The sequence below is a fragment of the Ylistrum balloti genome, unplaced genomic scaffold (assembly GCF_031769215.1).
Source record: "Ylistrum balloti isolate Yb309-2 unplaced genomic scaffold, AGI_CSIRO_Ybal_v1 Utg369690, whole genome shotgun sequence".
Lineage (NCBI taxonomy): Eukaryota > Metazoa > Mollusca > Bivalvia > Pectinida > Pectinidae > Ylistrum > Ylistrum balloti.
This window is the reverse complement of record NW_026781926.1, coordinates 866851-882234: the sequence shown is the minus strand read 5'-3', so window position 1 is coordinate 882234 and position 15384 is coordinate 866851.

Sequence of the window (15384 nt, the reverse complement as noted above, 5' to 3'; positions counted from 1 at the left end):
AACCCAGCGTACCCAAGGAAACCAGCGTACCCAAGGAAAACCAGATATGACAATTACGATGGATAATTAATTCCTTGCCGAAAGATTTCGGAAGTATCAGTGAAGAAGTGTGACAGATAGTTATTCCTTCTATGTGTAAGATTTACATGTTTCAACATCGCCTCACTTTCCCTGACGGGTTGTGTCATTTCAGCTATATACTCACTTTTAGTCTCATTACAACCATACAGTTAGCAAGCCAGACTCATACATCTATGTGAAGAATAGTAATTTTGTCTGGAAATAAGTAAAATATATTAAACACGGCGAGTCAATGTTGCTGGTACCCCTAGGCATCTCTAATACCGGCGGATTCGGCCGAGAAAACAAACTACTAAAGAAGAATATCGTCAATGTTTCTTCATTTGTGGCACCAGAATGGTGATCTCAATTTGTAACTTATTGCTATACGTGTCTATCATGTTTTTAAACCAAATCATGAAATTGATTGTGATATATGATACCCGTACACCACGACAAAAGACAATGACATTTAAAAAATGCACATACGAAATAAAAACATAATAAAGTAAAAAGAATATTGACACCGTCTACAAAATGCCGTGCAGCAATGTTGACAGATTAATCGGTATTATCATATACCTTTGGTTCGAATACAAAATGAAGTAGACACAGCAATTCTACAGTCTTCACGACAAAGAAACAACACCGATATATATCTAAAACAGAACAAGGAAACAACACTGATATACTACAAAACAACATAGAAACAACACTGATATACTACAACACAACATAGAAACAACACTGATATACTACAACACAACATAGAAACAACACTGATATACTACAACACAACATAGAAACAACACTGATATACTACAACATAGAAACAACACTGATATACTACAACATAGAAACAACACTGATATACTACAACATAGAAACAACACTGATATACTACAACACAACATAGAAACAACACTGATATACTACAAAACAACATAGAAACAACACTGATATACTACAACATAGAAACAACACTGATATACTACAACACAATAAAGAAACAGCACTGATATACTACAACATAGAAACAACACTGATATACTACAACACAACATAGAAACAACACTGATATACTACAACATAGAAGCAACACTGATATACTACAACATAGAAACAACACTGATATACTACAACACAACAAAGAAACGACACTGATATACTACAACATAGAAACAACACTGATATACTACAACACAACATAGAAACAACACTGATATACTACAACATAGAAACAACACTGATATACTACAACACAACAAAGAAACAACACTGATATACTACAACATAGAAACAACACTGATATACTACAACACAACATAGAAACAACACTGATATACTACAACATAGAAACAACACTGATATACTACAACACAACATAGAAACAACACTGATATACTACAACACAACATAGAAACAACACTGATATACTACAACACAACATAGAAACAACACTGATATACTACAACACAACATAGAAACAACACTGATATACTACAACACAACATGGAAACAACACTGATATACTACAACACATGGAAACAACACTGATATACTACAACACATGGAAACAACACTGATATACTACAACACATGGAAACAACACTGATATACTACAACATAGAAACAACACTGATATACTACAACACATGGAAACAACACTGATATACTACAACACATGGAAACAACACTGATATACTACAACATAGAAACAACACTGATATACTACAACACATGGAAACAACACTGATATACTACAACATAGAAACAACACTGATATACTACAACACATGGAAACAACACTGATATACTACAACACATGGAAACAACACTGATATACTACAACATAGAAACAACACTGATATACTACAACATAGAAACAACACTGATATACTACAACATAGAAACAACACTGATATACTACAACACATGGAAACAACACTGATATACTACAACATAGAAACAACACTGATATACTACAACACATGGAAACAACACTGATATACTACAACACATGGAAACAACACTGATATACTACAACACATGGAAACAACACTGATATACTACAACATAGAAACAACACTGATATACTACAACATAGAAACAACACTGATATACTACAACACATGGAAACAACACTGATATACTACAACACATGGAAACAACACTGATATACTACAACACATGGAAACAACACTGATATACTACAACATAGAAACAACACTGATATACTACAACACATGGAAACAACACTGATATACTACAACACATGGAAACAACACTGATATACTACAACATAGAAACAACACTGATATACTACAACACATGGAAACAACACTGATATACTACAACACATGGAAACAACACTGATATACTACAACATAGAAACAACACTGATATACTACAACACATGGAAACAACACTGATATACTACAACATAGAAACAACACTGATATACTACAACACATGGAAACAACACTGATATACTACAACACATGGAAACAACACTGATATACTACAACATAGAAACAACACTGATATACTACAACACAACATAGAAACAACACTGATATACTACAACATAGAAACAACACTGATATACTACAACACATAGAAACAACACTGATATACTACATCATTGAAACAACACTGATATACTACAACATAGAAACAACACTGATATACTACAACACATGGAAACAACACTGATATACTACAACACATGGAAACAACACTGATATACTACAACATAGAAACAACACTGATATACTACAACATAGAAACAACACTGATATACTACAACACATGGAAACAACACTGATATACTACAACACATGGAAACAACACTGATATACTACAACACATGGAAACAACACTGATATACTACAACACATGGAAACAACACTGATATACTACAACACATGGAAACAACACTGATATACTACAACATAGAAACAACACTGATATACTACAACACATGGAAACAACACTGATATACTACAACACATGGAAACAACACTGATATACTACAACATAGAAACAACACTGATATACTACAACACATGGAAACAACACTGATATACTACAACATAGAAACAACACTGATATACTACAACATAGAAACAACACTGATATACTATAACACAATAAAGAAACAACACTGATATACTACAAACATAGAAACAACACTGATATACTACAACATAAAAATAACACTGATATACTACAACATTGAAACGACACTGATATACTACAACACATTGAAACAACACTGATATACTACATCATTGAAACAACACTGATATACTACAACATAGAAACAACACTGATATACTACAACATAGAAACAACACTGATATACTACAACACAATAAAGAAACAACACTGATATACTACAACATAGAAACAACACTGATATACTACAACATAGAAACAACACTGATATACTACAACATAGAAACAACACTGATATACTACAACATAGAAACAACACTGATATACTACAACATAGAAACAACACTGATATACTACAACATAGAAACAACACTGATATACTATAACACAATAAAGAAACAACACTGATATACTACAACATAGAAACAACACTGATATACTACAACACAACATAGAAACAACACTGATATACTACAACATAGAAACAACACTGATATACTACAACACAATAAAGAAACAACACTGATATACTACAACATAGAAACAACACTGATATAGTACAACATAGAAACAACACTGATATACTACAACATAGAAACAACACTGATATACTACATCATAGAAACAACACTGATATACTACAACACAATAAAGAAACAACACTGATATACTACAACATAGAAACAACACTGATATACTACAACATAGAAACAACACTGATATACTACAACATAGAAACAACACTGATATACTACAACATAGAAACAACACTGATATACTACACAAAAGAAACAACACTGATATACTACAAAACAATATAGAAACAACACTGATATACTACAACACAACATAGAAACAACACTGATATACTACAACACAACATAGAAACAACACTGATATACTACAACATAGAAACAACACTGATATACTACAACACAACATAGAAACAACACTGATATACTACAACACAACATAGAAACAACACTGATATACTACAACATAGAAACAACACTGATATACTACAACATAGAAACAACACTGATATACTACAAAACAATATAGAAACAACACTGATATACTACAACACAACATAGAAACGACACTGATATACTACAACATAGAAACAACACTGATATACTACAAAACAACATAGAAATAACACTGATATACTACAACATAGAAACAACACTGATATACTACAACACAACATAGAAACAACACTGATATATTACAACACAACATAGAAACAACACTGATATACTACAACATAGAAACAACACTGATATACTACAACACAACATAGAAACAACACTGATATACTACAACACAACATAGAAACGACACTGATATACTACAACACAACATAGAAACAACACTGATATACTACAACATAACATAGAAACGACACTGATATACTACAACACAACATAGAAACAACACTGATATACTACAACACATGGAAACAACAATGATATACTACAACACAACATAGAAACGACACTGTTTTACTACAAAACAACATAGAAACAACACTGATATACTACAACATAGAAACAACACTGTTTTACTTCAAAACAACATACGTTCAGCATGTATACATGTGAACAAAACATATGAACGACATGTGAGCAAATAGTATATAAACTACACGTTTCTGCTCAGTGAAAGTAGAAATACTGCAAAGAGGAGGCTACCGAAAGAATACTATTTTTATTAAAAGTGTGAACCCCAAAGAATGAACACATATTCTGATAACTTGTCCTGCAAGGAGTGGATGCAGTTTTCGGCAGCTTCAGAAGATCACACATCACAAGCAAGGCATGGGGAACCTGCAACTATGGATAGAAATGGGCATTTCTCTGGAAGTTATCTCGTATGCAAACTCATTGTTTTTAATGGAATTCCAATTTGTTCCTGCTGTGCACAGACGTTTGAGTGATTATGTATTTATGTAAATACATTCATAACCATTTCACTGCCGATATAACGATTTTACCTCGCACATCTTTAGCAACTGCATCCTATTAGGAAGATAAAATGAATCATTATCAGGGAACGAACAAAAATATGAATATTTTAGTAAAACGAACAGGTTCCTCCAAAATACTTCAGCCGGTACCATACACTACTATCAGTCCGGCACCGTACACTACTATCAGTCCGGTACCTCATTACTATCAGTCCGGTACTATACACTACTATCAGTCCGGTACCATACACTACTATCAGTCCGGTACCGTACACTACTATCAGTCCGATACCGTACACTACTATCAGTTCGGTACCTCATTACTATCAGTCCGGTACTATACACTACTATCAGTCCGGTACCATACACTACTATCATTCCGGTACCATACACTACTATCAGTCCGGTACCTCATTACTATCAGTCCGGTACTATACACAGCTATCAGTCCGGTACAGTCCGGTACCATACACTACTATCAGTCCGGTACCTCATTACTATCAGTCCGGTACTATACACTACTATCAGTCCGGTACCATACACTACTATCATTCCGGTACCATACACTACTATCAGTCCGGTACCTCATTACTATCAGTCCGGTACTATACACAGCTATCAGTCCGGTACCATACACTACTATCATTCCGGTACCATACACTACTATCAGTTCGGTACCGTACACTACTATCAGTTCCGTACCTCATTACTATCAGTCCGGTACTATACACTACTATCAGTCCGGTACCATACACTACTATCAGTCCGGTACCATACACTACTATCAGTCCGGTACCGTACACTACTATCAGTTCGGTATCTCATTACTATCAGTCCGGTACTATACACTACTATCAGTCCGGTACCATACACTACTATCATTCCGGTACCATACACTACTATCAGTCCGGTACCTCATTACTATCAGTCCGGTACTATACACAGCTATCAGTCCGGTACAGTCCGGTACCATACACTACTATCAGTCCGGTACCTCATTACTATCAGTCCGGTACTATACACTACTATCAGTCCGGTACCATACACTACTATCAGTCCGGTACCGTACACTACTATCAGTCCGATACCGTACACTACTATCAGTCCGGTATCGTACACTACTATCAGTCCGGTACATACACTACTATCAGTCCGGTACTATACTCTACTATCAGTCCGGTACCATACACTAATATCAGTCCGGTACCATACACTACTATCAGCCCGGTACCTCATTACTATCAGTCCGGTACATACACTACTATCAGTCCGGTACCATACACTACTATCAGTCCGGTACTATACACTACTATCAGTCCGGTACCGTACACTACTATCAGTCCGGTACTATACACTACTATCTGTCCGGTACCGTACACTACTATCAGTCCGGTACCATACACTACTATCAGTCCGGTACTATACACTACTATCAGTCCGGTACATACACTGCTATCAGTCCGGTACCATACACTACTATCAGTCCGGTACCATACAATACTAACAGTCCGGTACCGTACACTACTAACAGTCCGGTACTATACACTACTATCAATCCGGTACTATACACTACTATCAGTCCGGTACATACACTACTATCAGTCCGGTACCATACACTACTATCAGTCCGGTACCATACACTACTATCAGTCCGGTACATACACTACTATCAGTCCGGTACTATACTCTACTATCAGTCCGGTACCATACACTAATATCAGTCCGGTACCATACACTACTATCAGTCCGGTACCTCATTACTATCAGTCCGGTAAATACACTACTATCAGTCCGGTACATACACTGCTATCAGTCCGGTACCATACACTACTATCAGTCCGGTACCATACACTACTATCAGTCCGGTACTATACACTACTATCAGTACGGTACCGTACACTACTATCAGTCCGGTACTATACACTACTATCAGTCCGGTACATACACTACTATCAGTCCGGTACCATACACTACTATCAGTCCGGTACCATACACTACTATCAGTCCGGTACTGTACACTACTATCAGTCCGGTACCATACACTACTATCACTCCGGTACCGTACACTAATATCAGTCCGGTACCATACACTACTATCAGTCCGGTACATACACTACTATCAGTCCGGTACCGTACACTACTATCAGTCCGGTACATACACTACTATCAGTCCGGTACTAAACACTGCTATCAGTCAGGTACTATACACTACTATCAGTCCGGTACATACACTACTATCTGTCCGGTACATACACTACTATCAGTTCGGTACCATACACTACTATCAGTCCGGTACCATACACTACTATCAGTCCGTACATCACTATAGAACCTCTCAGCTATCTGGTCTGTACATCCCCGGTATGTCCGATACACCACCCGATATTTGTATCCTGTGAAATGATTGTGACCTTGTTTTTTCTCTGATGCCACCGTGTCATTTGTTGTAAATTAGCTGGATGACCTATTGGAACTTAATGGCGAATCCTAACTATGGTGATTAAATTATCGACATGGAGTTTGTAAAATGATAGATAGACACGAAATTTATCATTTAAAAATGTAAAAAAAAAGTCTGAGTGTGGTAAAAGTTGTACGGGATTTGAAAACGACAACTTCATTTCCTAAAGTGTACAATTCCCTCTCAAGATAATTGGCAATCTTAGTCAAGAGGCATTCGTGAGAATACTTGTATCCGGTTCATCAATATGTATGGGGTACTGATGCAAGTCAATAACATGTAATTAAGGGTAGCTTAACACTATTAATGTATTCACTTTAATTTGGTTTGAACCAAGCCGTTTACCATCACGAGCTCACGAGACATGCACGCATTTAACAATTCCAGTTTAGTACATAACCTCGAACCATACAGAAAAAGTTACGAATCTTTTGACTAAAAACTCAAATAAAAGCGAAAACCTCTCAATCTTTGAACAACATACAGCGGAAGGTTTTCCAGCTTCGAGATGTTGTATATCTGTAAACACGTAACATAAACATCATGTCTCTAAATATGTAAACACGTAACATAAAAATCATGTCTCTAAATATGTAAACACGTAACATAAAAATCATGTCTCTAAATATGTAAACACGTAACATAAACATAAATATGTAAACACTAACATAAACATCATGTCTCTAAATATGTAAACACGTTACATAAACATCATGTCTCTAAATATGTAAACACGTTACATAAACATCATGTCTCTAAATATGTAAACACGTAACATAAAAATCATGTCTCTAAATATGTAAACACGTAACATAAACATCATGTCTCTTAATATGTAAACACTAACATAAACATACTGTCTCTAAATATGTAAACACGTCACAAAACATCATGTCTCTAAATATGTAAACACTAACATAAACATCATGTCTCTAAATATGTAAACACGTCACAAAACATCATGTCTCTAAATATGTAAACACTAACATAAACATCATGTCTCTAAATATGTAAACACGTCACAAAACATCATGTCTCTAAATATGTAAACACGTTACATCAACATCATGTCTCTAAATATGTAAACACGTCTCAAAACATCATGTCTCTAAATATGTAAACACGTAACATAAACATCATGTCTCTAAATATGTAAACACGTTACATCAACATCATTACATCAACATCATGTCTCTAAATATGTAAACACGTTACATCAACATCATGTCCCTAAATATGTAAACACGTTACATCAACATCATGTCTCTAAATATGTAAACACGTTACATCAACATCATGTCTCTAAATATGTAAACACGTTACATAAACACCATGTCTCTACATATGTAAACACGTTACATAAACATCATGTCTCTAAATATGTAAAAAGTCACATAAACACCATGTCTCTAAATATGTAAAAAGTCACATAAACACCATGTCTCTAAATATGTAAACACGTTACATCAACATCATGTCTCTAAATATGTAAACACGTAACATAAACACCATGTCTCTAAATATGTAAACATCGAGTTTCCAAACTATCTAACACGTTATATAAAACCATGTTTACTACTAGGCACACCATTCAACCTAACATTCAGACACCCTATAGTATAACACCTAACATTCAGACACCCTATAGTATAACACCTAACATTCAGACACTCTATAGTATAACACATAACATTCAGACACCCTATAGTATAACACCTAACATTCAGACACCCTATAGTATAACACCTAACATTCAGACACCCTATAGTATAACACCTAACATTCAGACACCCTATAGTATAACACATAACATTCAGACACCCTATAGTATAACACCTAACATTCAGACACCCTATAGTATAACACCTAACATTCAGACACCCTATAGTATAACACCTAACATTCAGACACCCTATAGTATAACACCTAACATTCAGACACCCTATAGTATAACACCTAACATTCAGACACCCTATAGTATAACACCTAACATTCAGACACCCTATAGTATAACACCTAACATTCAGACACCCTATAGTATAACACCTAACATTCAGACACCCTATAGTATAACACCTAACATTCAGACACCCTATAGTATAACACCTAACAGTCAGACACCCTATTATAACACCTTATATTCAGACACCCTATAGTATAACACCTAACATTCAGACACCCTATAGTATAACACCTAACATTCAGACACCCTATAGTATAACACCTAACATTCAGACACCCTATAGTATAACACCTAACATTCAGACACCCTAACATTCAGACACCCTATAGTATAACACCTAACATTCAGACACCCTATAGTAATAACACCTAACATTCAGACACCCTATAGTATAACACCTAACATTCAGACACCCTATAGAATAACACCTAACATTCATAAACCCTAGAGTATAACACCTAACATTCAGACACCCTATAGTATAACACCTAACATTCAGACACCCTATAGTATAACACCTAACATTCAACATTCAGACACCCTATAGTATAACACCTAACATTCAGACACCCTATAGTATAACACCTAACATTCAGACACCCTATAGTATAACACCTAACATTCAGACACCCTATAGTATAACACCTAACATTCAGACACCCTAACATTCAGACACCCTATAGTATAACACCTAACATTCAGACACCCTATAGTATAACACCTAACATTCAGACACCCTATAGTTTCAGACACCCTATAGTATAACACCCAACATTCAGACACCCTATAGTATAACACCTAACATTCAGACACCCTATAGTATAACACCTAACATTCAGACACCCTATAGTATAACACCTAACATTCAGACACCCTATAGTATAACACCTAACATTCAGACACCCTATAGTATAACACCTAACATTCAGACACCCTATAGTATAACACCTAACATTCAGACACCCTATAGTATAACACCTAACATTCAGACACCCTATAGTATAACACCTAACATTCAGACACCCTATAGTATAACACCTTCAACATTCAGACACCCTATAGTATAACACCTAACATTCAGACACCCTATAGTATAACACCTAACATTCAGACACCCTATAGTATAACACCTAACATTCAGACACCCTATAGTATAACACCTAACATTCAGACACCCTATAGTATAACACCTAACATTCAGACACCCTATAGTATAACACCCAACATTCAGACACCCTATAGTATAACACCTAACATTCAGACACCCTATAGTATAACACCTAACATTCAGACACCCTATAGTATAACACCTAACATTCAGACACCCTATAGTATAACACCTAACATTCAGACACCCTATAGTATAACACCTAACATTCAGACACCCTATAGTATAACACCTAACATTCAGACACCCTATAGTATAACACCTAACATTCAGACACCCTATAGTATAACACCCAACATTCAGACACCCTATAGTATAACACCCAACATTCAGACACCCTATAGAATAACACATAACATTCAGACACCCTATAGTATAACACCTAACATTCAGACACCCTATAGTATAACACCTAACATTCAGACACCCTATAGTATAACACCTAACATTCAGACACCCTATAGTATAACACCTAACATTCAGACACCCTATAGAATAACACATAACATTCAGACACCCTATAGTATAACACCCAACATTCAGACACCCTATAGTATAACACCTAACATTCAGACACCCTATAGTATAACACCTAACATTCAGACACCCTATAGTATAACACCTAACATTCAGACACCCTATTGTATAACACCTAACATTCAGACACCCTATAGTATAACACCTAACATTCAGACACCCTATAGTATAACACCTAACATTCAGACACCCTATAGTATAACACCTAACATTCAGACACCCTATAGTATAACACCTAACATTCAGACACCCTATAGTATAACACCTAACATTCAGACACCCTATAGTATAACACCTAACATTCAGACACCCTATAGTATAACACCTAACATTCAGACACCCTATAGTATAACACCTAACATTCAGACACCCTATAGTATAACACCTAACATTCAGACACCCTATAGTATAACACCTAACATTCAGACACCCTATAGTATAACACCTAATAACTCAGAGTATTTCATCTAGAAACAAATCTGTGAAACAATTAGATACTGAACGTCACGTGGTGACCATCACCATTACCATATTTCTACCTCTGCGAGAAAATTAGTCATGCTTAACCGAAAGAATATTGAGTGTTAAAGATATCAAGTTTATCTAGAAGCCAATTGCTGGCGTAGACCGAAGATAATGTAAATTAAGTATAGTGGACATTGTGACCTTACAGACTGCCATATCCGCTGACGTCACTATGGTATGCATCACTTCCAGAATGCATACGTCCGAGGAGTGTTGTTTATTGGATCACGCACATTGTTTTATATATAAAAGAATGATTTTCAATCACAAAGCGAAATAAGGTAGATTTACTTTCAATCTCACGAATGAAGTAGGCATATTCTCAAAAATATCTATGATATGTTTCATCTCTTTTGTTGAAAAAGTGGTTTTTTTTTATGAATTTGGCTAATTGTTGTCGGTTTACGGGATTATATTATAACTAGTAATGTGGACTTTTTTACTAGCGGTATGGGAATCCGTACTCAACACGACTCAGTATTTCGCTATTTTCGTCAGAACAAAACTCATAATGTTAGAAAAAAGATGCAGACAATAAATCACTGAATGTAAAAATCATGATATCGAGCATTTTAAAACTGTGGATACACCAAATGCCATGGTAAACAAACGCCATGGATACGATTTTGCATGCCGAAACAACTAAACCGCACGTGCACATGCCCGTCAGTGAAGCTTGAGTATGACGTAAAACATCCCGTATAATGCCGATTGTATTAAGTCGCTAATACGGGAATCAAAACTGCCGATTAGAGGAATCACAGGCCATTATGGAGATTGGTTACAAAGCATTCCGGAATGTTTTTCGGTTTTCGGAGATATAAAACATCATTTTTATTTTTTTGGTTCAGGAGTAATTAACTTTATTTCCCCATAAATCCAATCATATATTCCAACCGGGATGTTTCATATTAGTCATAAATGCGTTCACTTGCCAAAATTAGTAATACACAGAAGAAGAGCAATAGAGGTGTAGTGTTGGTGTAGATCGACAGGAGCCCGCTAAGGCAGGTCTCCGGGAATGCGACCGAAAGCCGCAGATTTGAATGTAATTATTGACGGCATATCAGGTACTGCACGTATCTGTGCCTTGATAGTTATCTGAGAATTTTTGGCATGGCAGGAATTCATTGTGTTAGTATCGATTGTGCCGTCCCGTCGATATAAAGCCGACCGAACTCCGATCACAGCGCTCCCATAGATCACAAGCAAGCCTACTCGTGCTTCAGCTCCTCTCCCGGCATGTCTTTCACACATTTTTATGCTTTGATATCAACATACAGTTTTCCTAATCAGCTCACGCTACCGGCAACAGTACCATAAGGAGTTCTCAAATAATCAGAAACACAAAAGGCATGTTCCACATGATTCATTAGGTACTTGTTAGGTTTTTCTTTCATTGCGACTAGAAATATATCATGGCAAACACAAATCATAAATCAACGATTCCACGTGCGGCCGATTCGAAAACGAGGCTACACGTACTTTGGCGGGCCTGATGAGCTGAACTGGTCCGTTGACCTTTTAGAATTATAACCTTAATGAGATAGACAGCGTTGACGACATGGCTTCGTAGCACCTTTGTCCGCGGGGATTCGAATCCGGATTATTCCGCCAATAAACAAGAATTCCCTATCGTAGCACTCTCTCTATGTGCATATATATAGATCTAAATGAATACTACTCCGATAATCGCCAAGAGAGAGGGGACTTTTTTACCCCAAATGTCACTTAGACATGAACTTTTCCTATTCACATTAATTCAATGTGATATATCAAATTTGAAAACTTTTTCTTAAGCAAAAACTGCTTTGATAACGTTTCTTTTTTTAAAATTATTTTTTAATTTCACGTATTCAGTGCAGTTTACATACCGTTTATACTAGTGTATCCACATGCACTATGCCTTTTAACAAACAAACAACATCACAATCCTAGTGACTTTCCTCAGTCAATAGGGCGTCGTACAGGAAGGTGCAAGGTTCGATCTTCAGTGGATAGGAGCTTGTATAAGGGCTCGGGATATATCGGCAAGTATGCACGTGTTCTTTCCTTTATTAGGGGATCACCCAAGTAACGAGAAGCTTTCTAAAAGGGTAGTGTAGTACCACTGAAGAGATCTATTTTTCTGGATTGGATTTTTTTTTTACGTTACCCAGAACGATAAGCGGTCCTTACAAACACTGTCAATGTTTTCAGATCAGAAATCAATACATATATTTCAGCTTCATCAAACGTAATTAAAATGAAATTAATTTGTATGATAAGCGAAATCATTTAAACGGCAATAAAATTTCAGATTGTCAATACGACAACCTGAAATGTCGGCATGTAACATAAATCACCCTATCAAATACCAATCTGATTAAATAGTAAATAATTTCTCATGACAGTTAGATATAATTAAGCTGCAATGATTGTGTTAAAATCTTATTTAGGACTTGAATCATGTCAATTGTGCAAGGTGTGATATGGAAAGGAGGAGGCTTTAATTATATTTTCGCTCGTTCTACAAATATTTCACGAGAATTCAACGAAATGTGTTCTTCATGACCTTTGAAAATTAGATTGTAGACTTTATAGAATTATTGATAATGTGATAACTGTCCATAGTGATTCTTACAAAGTCCATCCTATAACGGTCGTATTTAGATAAACCCTGTCACTCTACTCTGGTCCAGCTACACAGTTAGAGACTGACACTCTGAAACATCGGCCAAATAGAAACGGTTCTTTCACAGTCAATGCAAATTTCTGATCTCACCTGAAAACTTCTTTTTATCCTTGTTCGATTTGAAAAAAGACGTGTTTGATACTTGTTATTGCGCCTAGTAATAGATTACCTCAGTACTCATGTTGAGAACGTGGCATTGTCATTCTTTATTTTGTCGATGAATCAGAAGACGATGATATGTTCGGGTTCCTGGTCTTCTTCCCATTTTATCTTCTCCATATCTTACTCTTTTTTAACATCGTTTTTATCACATGTCAAGAATATTTACCTGTGGTGAATTAGTTTGTTTACATTCCACCCATGGACGTGGTTGTACCGTTTGTACGGAAATATTTGATAATAACTTTAATTAATTATCATATTGACATTAACACTAGATGGTGTAAGGTTGAGGTATATAAGACACTGTGTACGTTAGTTTGTAGTCTTAGACTCCAGTTTCGGAAGCTGTGTATCTCCGTGATTTACATTTAGGTATTATATCTATATAACATACAAAGTACAGTAACACACGTATGTGTAGGTTTGTTTAAAACGGCAAAATTTCCATTAGAAATACTTCCATTAATTAGTGGAATATTCAAAAACTTAGATTAAAGTAAGATACAGTAACACTGCAAAACTGTATGTCAGTTGACTATATATTCAGTTGTACAACCCTAAGTGAACTTAATCACGGCAATAATTATTACACGTGAATATTTTCCGATCGAAAACTCCCCAAGTCTTTCCGACAGACTTTCAGTATTAACAGGAAATAATCACTATTTGGAATTTATGACGGAAA